The following is a 7,350-nucleotide window of genomic DNA, read 5'->3' as shown; positions in this document are numbered from 1 at the left end:
TGTTGACTGAGGAATTTCTGACTGGAGAATGCCAGAGAGCAGGAGGGACATGGGTGTATCTCTGGCTGTAGTTCTACTGAAAGAGAAAATTTTGGTGAGGACAGATGTTGACAAGGCTGCCTGAGTCATATGTTTTGTTTTCTATTAAGACCTGTCCCATCAATCATTCTTATGGGGTTGACAGTGTAATCTCTGTCTCTCATAAAATGTTTTTTTACAGTCTGTTTTCTCATTTCATTTTTATGTACTGTATCTTCCTTAGAAATTGAGAAAGATCATATCAAGTGTCCTTTGTACGCATTACAAATGAGGGACTTTCAAGATGCATCAGGGGCTGTTTCAACCCCTGTATGGGTGGAACAATGCTGACCTATCCTATATACATGTAGCTTTTAAAACAGTTATTTAGAAAGACCACTGGCCCCAACTAGAATTTGCTTTCCTCATACTTTTCAACAAATGATAAACTGAAAATATGCCCTTCCTCAAACCTCACATCAAATATTCATACTTGATTTTATTCAGTGTCAGCCCATTTCATGTACAATGTGAAGTCTTGTTTCAAAATATTTCCTCAATCATATTTTTTAAAAATTGATTGATTTTTGAGAGGCAAAGAGAGGAGGAGGAGGATGGAGAGGAAGAATAGAAAGAGGAAGAGAAGAGAAAAGAAGAAGAAGAAGAAGAAGAAGAAGAAGAAGAAGAAGAAGAAGAAGAAAAAGAAGAAAAAAGAAGAAAGAAGAAGAAGAAGAAGAAGAAGAAGAAGAAGAAGAAGAAGAAAGAAGAAGAAGAAGAAGAAGAAGAAGAAGAAGAAGAAGAAGAAGAAGGAAGAAGAAGAAGAAAAAAAAGAAAAAGAAAGAAGAAGAAAAAGAAGAAGAAGAGAGATAGAGAGAGAGAGTAAGAGAGAGGCATTTATTTATTTTTCTACATAGGCATGCAGTCACTGGTCTTTTCTTGTATGTGCCCTGACCCGGGCTCAACCTTGGTATTACAGTTTTGTGCTTAAGTGACTGAGCTAACCAGCCAGATCCCCCAACCATACTTCTTACATACTTGACTCCTACTTCTATTCCTTTGCAGCTAATCCATAATCTCTCACTTGGAGATGAAGTCATCTCTGAGAGGATTTCTCACTGAAGTGTATTTTTCCAAAATTAACAAAGAAAATCTTAGAGAATAAGCCACCCTGTGGTCTAGAACAGCACCACCATCCCACCTCACTCAGGAAGGTCCCATGCATCTCAGTGTGGATCCCAGCATGCATTTCCAGGCTGCTGCACATCTCTCCGACCTCTGCTCTTACCCTGTATGCTAGACAGCGGTGGCCTTTAGAAAACAGGCCCTGGCCAGTTTTCCCAGTGAATAGAGTGTTGGCCTGGTATGTGGATGTCCCTGGTTTGATTTCCAGTCAGAAAACACATGGAAATTGATGATCTGCTTATCTTTCCCTCCCTCTCCCTCTGCTCTCTCTCTTTTCCTCCCACAGCCAGTGGCTCAGTTGGTTTGATCATCAGCTTAATAGCTCAGTTTGCTCAAGTGTTGACCTCAGGTGTTGAGGATAGCTCAGCTAGTCTGAGCATGGACCTCAGACTGGGGTTGCTGGGTAGGTCTTGGTTGGGCATATGAAAAAATCTGTCTCTCTCCCCTCCTCTCACTTAAAAAAATTAAATAAAAAATAAAAAATATAAATATATTTTCTAAGAATAAAAGGCATATGAAATGAATCCTTTAAATCTGAAGCATCTGATTAAAAATCTTACTAATTTTACAGTGTACCATGACAATATCTAAGGTAAATTCTCTCTTCATTTTCATTTTGAAGAATGTTGTGCCCACATCTAGCTGCTGAGAGCTCTCTCTTCCACTTGCTGCAGTCCTTGATGCCCAGCTTCTGGCCAAACTTGTCACCATACCAGACTAACAGCTCACAGTCTGGCTTGATGACCCGGCAGGTTCAATAGAAAATCTGCCTGCAATACTGAAAGGCCACAAGGTTCTGCTCTTCATCATCCCGGGCACAGTTCACATACCTGGGATTGAGGCAGGTGAAAGAAAAGAAACCCAAAGATGATGAGCTCCTACTGCCTCTCAGATCCATGTCCAGCTCTGCACCTGACACTCGGGCTCTGATGTCACCCACTCCCACAGTGCTCCTGGAGAACCTTTTGTTCAAAGTCTCAGCCTGTCACAATGTCAAATGACTTTCTATCTCCAGGTCCTACTTACAATGCTCATCCTGCCTAATACCATTTTCCAAAGCCAATTCCAGATGTAATCTCCACCCTGATTGGCCATAAAACCCACTAACCTCTAGCTTTTTCAAACTAACTCAGGTTCTGTTTTATATCACAGAACTTGCTACTTGATGTTGGACTCTGTTTAGATTAGTTCACATCATTCAATATTCAGCCCAAGTCCATTTTTTTTCTTTTTAAATTTTTTTTACAAGGACACAGAGAGAGAGAGAGTCAAAGAGAGGGATAGATAGGAACAAACAGACTGGAACGAAGAAAGATGAGAAGCATCAATCATCAGTTTTTCATTGCGCCACCTTAGTTGTTCATTGATTGCATTCTCATATGTGCCTTGACTGCAGGCCTTCAGCATACTGAGTAAACTCTTGCGTGAGCCAGCGACATTGGGTCCAATCTGGTAAGCTTTTTGCTCAAGCCAGATGAGCCTGCACTCAAGCTGGCTACCTTGGGGTCTCAAACCTGGGTCTGTGGCATCCCGGTCTGATGCTCTATCCACTGTGCCACTGCCTGGTCAGGTGAAGTACATCTTTTCTTGAGAGGCCTTTCTCTATTCTCACATTTTATTTAGGTAGCATTTGATGCCTCACCCAGGTTTCCATAAAAACCAGGAGGTCTCCCCCTGCCCACTGAAGTGAGAAGCAGGAAGGCAGACAGATTTTCACATGCACCTGACTGGGATTTACCTGGCATGCCCACCAAGGGGCGATGCTCAGCCCATCTGGGATGTTGCTCCATTCCAGCACCTGAGGCAGAGGCCATGGAGCCATACTCAGTGCCAGGGATAACTCTGCTCCAGTGGAGCCTTGGCTGTGGGAGGAAAGAGAGAGATAAAGATAAAGGAGAGGGGGAAAAACAGAGAAGCAGAGGAGTGCTTTTCTGTGCCCTGGGTGGGAATTAAACCCTGGACTTCCATGGCTGGGACAGTGCTCTACAGCTGAGCCAACCGAACAGGACTTGGAGGTCTCTTTGTCTTAGCAAATTTATAAAGAACAATAATAGCTTATTCACATTCTGTAGTCTCTGATAAAAGAGCCCCTCAGGAAAGTGGCCAATGATCATTGCTCTGTGGGGTTCAGAACTCAGCTCTAGTTAGAATTGAGGCTGGGATAATTTGCTGCCCTCTCAGGTGTAGGCTATACTTGGATTTGGTATCTTGGCACTCTGCACTTCTCAAAAAATAGAAAAATTATAGTTAAACATTTCTAAAATGTATTGTTTCACCATGTCTGCAATTAGTTCTTTATAAGAAGATAAGTTATATAATCTGTTTAAGTAATGAATACCTTCCTCTAACATGGAATATATATTATAGTTAGGGCTTGCTTAAATAATGTTCATTAGATCAATTAAAGTGTAATTCAGGCCCTCAAAATTTTTTTCAGTGCCTAAATTTTGTCTAGCATAGATATTTATATTTTGAGGACATATGCTATATTTTTATCTTCCTTTTTCCTCTATATACTTTTTGCTTTAAAACAGCACTGAATGGAGAAAAAAGAGGAACAGAGGGTTGAGGCAGACCACTGAGGGAGGCATGATGAGAAGAAAAAATGTATGGGCCTGAGAGGGATGAGTGTTTTCATGACTCCCAGAAACTTCTTGGCCTTACCTCATCCAGTTGGCCAAGGATTCATCCTTCCCATCCACATACTTATGGCAGTTTCTCCCTTTGGAGATTTGCATTTCTGGAAAAAAATAAAGAATTTTTTTTGGATGGTGAGTTAATAAAATTATTTTACTCTACTGTCAACGAAGCTCTTTCAGCTTTCATGCATTGCCACTAGTGACCACATATTTTTCTTATTCATCATATCTGCGTTGACCTGTCATCTCAAGGCTGGGAGGAGGCATTCTTTTGTGTCTGTACCACTTTGCTCCCACTTAACCTGTGATTCTCAACAGGAGCTGGTCCACGGTCTGCAAAGTCCACTCAGTACCCAGAGCTAACCATATTGTCTCCATCCATGTCCTAGCATGTGGAATGGCAGGTCCCACCAAGCCATGGGAGGGATGTGGGAATCCACAAGACAGAGGAAGAGGTAAATACTTCTCACCTGCCAGGAGTATTCGTTGTTGCCTGCCTCTTCATCTTCTGTGATCTGGCCCTCATAAGGACCAAAGTGCAGACCCACTGGCAGAGCAGATGCCTCATTCCACACTCCAAGCCCAGCCTCAGGGATCTCCGATGGTCTGATTCTTAACCCAGGGGCCAGAGTTAGGGCTGCGTGGTTTGGATGCTCCTCATCCACTGCACTGTCTTTTACAAATGTAGGGGGCCCATGCACATCACAACTGTCAATGAAGAAGTTCTGACAATTCTCACAATCTGAGGATGAGAGCAACAGATTAGGGAAGGTGTAGTGCATGTTCCTAGACATATAGAGCTTCAGAGAGAGCCCAGGCACTCACAACATTGCTACTCAATTCTGTAATGTGGGTCACATTCAGATGTTTATACACCAGGCTGACTCTTTATCCACTGAGCCACTGGCCAGGGCCACAATGTTTTTTAATATGAGTATTGGTTTATTCAAGTATAGGGATCAATTTAATTAAAGATGTCTTGTTAGTTATCCAAAAATAACACTTCAACTTCCTTTGTATAGTCTTTTGTTTATTTTATTCATTTTTTTTAGAGAGGAGAGAGAGAGAGAGAGAGAGGAGAGAGAGACAGGGGGGAGGAGCTGGAAGCATCAACTCCCATATGTGCCTTGACCAGGCAAGCCCAGGGTTTCGAACCGGCGACCTCAGCATTTCCAGGTCGACGCTTTTATCCACTGCGCCACTACAGGTCAGGCCCTTTGTATAGTCTTTGAAACAAGAAGGCATTTTTCATTGCAAAAAATTTAGAATTCATCTTCACAACTCTTTAAAGTATTTGGAATATCACACATGCATAAATGAAGAAGCCAACTCGCAAGAGATTCAAACTTTTATTTGGGCAATATCTTATTCTAAGGTGACTGCTTTTTATAAATTTTATGACTCTTTACTTTGTTTGAAAATTTTCTTAACTTCTCAATTATATTTTTATTGGTTGTTGTTGTAATACAGGGTAACAGTGTATCATTATAACATTTGGAAGAGCTGGGATGATGTATAGTTTTAAAGAGTAGAATAAATATGATCATACAATAATTCTATATTTGGAAATAAAATTTAAGAACCATTATTTGGAAAATAAAGAGTTTCTATTGTTTGTATAATATCAGCTATAGAAAAGAATGCATGACAAAGTTTTTTGGATGGTATGTGGCTAAAAAAGGCCTAGAAATACTCATGTAATTGGGACTGTGAGGGCTATGGAATAGAGTGTTAGGTCTGAATTTCAGCTCCACAGAGTAATAGCTGTATGATTGGGTAATAAATTTTAATTTATGAGCCTCAGTTTCCCCAGTGGCAAAATTGAGAGAGTAATGATTATTATTTTATAGGTTTTACATGAGGATTTATCAAGTAATAGATAGATATCCTAGAACAGTGTCTGGTCCATAGAAGGTATTCAGAAATAAACTTTTTTTTATTATAATTTCTTTTTAATGGGGCAACATCAATAAATCAGGATACATATATTCAAAGATAACATGTCCAGGTTATCTTGTCATTCAATTATGTTGCATACCCATCACCCAAAGTCAGATTGTCCTCTGTCACCTTCTATCTGGTATTCTTTGTGCCCCTCCCCATCCCCCTTTTCCTCTCCCTCTCTCCCCTCCCCTTATAACCACCACACTCTTATCAATGTCTCTTAGTCTCACTTTTATGTCCCACCTATGTATGGAATAATGCAGTTCCTGGTTTTTTCTGATTTACTTATTTCATTTCATACAATGTTATCAAGATCAAAGGCCTAATTAATCCAAAATATACAAAGAACTCATAAAACTCAACAACAAACAAACAAACAATCCAATAAAAAAATGGGAAGAGGACATGAACAGACACTTCTCCCAGGAAGAAATACAAATGGCCAACAGATATACAAAAAGATGCTCATCTTCTTTAGTTATTAGAGAAATGCAAATCAAACTGCAATGAGATACCACCTCACACCTGTTAGATTAGCTATTATTAACAAGACAGGGAATAGCAAATCTTGGAGAGGCTGTAGAGAAAAAGGAACCCTCATCCACTGTTGGTGGGAATGTAAAGTAGTACAACCATTATGGAAGAAAGTATGGTGGTTCCTCAAAAAACTGAAAATAGAACTACCTTATTATCCAGCAATCCATCTACTGGGTATATACCCCAAAAACTCAGAAACATTGATATGAAATAAAATTTCCATTTAAAAAAGGAATTTATTCAAATAACTGTACAGTTGCTTTGACTTGTCACATCTGGTTTGTAGCCCATCTGACACAGGCTGATTAAAATAAAGGTGATTTTAAAAAAGGGAGTCATTGCAACGCTTTTCCTTTTTGACTTGAGAATTGGGAGAGGGAAGTGTTTCATTTTGCTTCATTTGTACGGGGATGGCTTCTCTCCCTGCCAACTTCTCAGTGTGTGGAGAGGAAATGCCCAGTGTTGGGCCAGGTCCCCGCAATGAGGGACCAGTAAAGAATAGCTCTCAGGGAGTGCCTCTCCTGTTCCAGCCTCTGGAGGGCATGTCTGCCTCCTCTCAGTGTGGGGACTGGAGGTTGGCTGGCCCATAATCCCCTGCTCTCATGATAGCTTTACCTCAGGCAGTACCAATCGATCACAAAGAATTGGCTTCACCAATGGACAGAGTCGGTGGTTCCCTCTGGGAACTATTTGCTAGATGACTGACAGGCTTCCTTACTTGAATATAATATTATCAGAAACATTTCTTTTAGACCTTTACTTTCTTGTTCAAAATGATGGGGTGGGAACTGTAGATCGGGTCGCTGCACCCCTGCTTCTGTCTTTCTCATGTGCCTGTGTATTGCGCAGGCTGGTGAACTGTGAACTTTCTTTCTTAGACTTCCTTGCAGTAGGGATTTAGGAATGATCTGGGTTCCACCGATGGGGTGAACTTTAAAGGAAACAAATTCGGAAATCAGTTTGGAAGGGAGAATGGTGGTGTGGGTGGAGGCATCTGTTCTACTCATGAGGGTCCAGCAGGCATGACATT

The 7,350-nt window shown here is 40.9% G+C and overlaps 1 pseudogene; it reads right to left on the bottom strand.

The window, feature by feature from the left end:
- Positions 1–1,776: 1,776 nt before the first annotated feature.
- Positions 1,777–4,621, bottom strand: LOC136318427 (histone-lysine N-methyltransferase PRDM7-like; annotated as a pseudogene).
- Positions 4,622–7,350: the final 2,729 nt, after the last annotated feature.

This window comes from Saccopteryx bilineata, unplaced genomic scaffold, assembly GCF_036850765.1.
Source record: "Saccopteryx bilineata isolate mSacBil1 unplaced genomic scaffold, mSacBil1_pri_phased_curated manual_scaffold_249, whole genome shotgun sequence".
Classification (NCBI taxonomy): domain Eukaryota; kingdom Metazoa; phylum Chordata; class Mammalia; order Chiroptera; family Emballonuridae; genus Saccopteryx; species Saccopteryx bilineata.
This window is presented reverse-complemented; position numbering and strand designations above follow the sequence as displayed.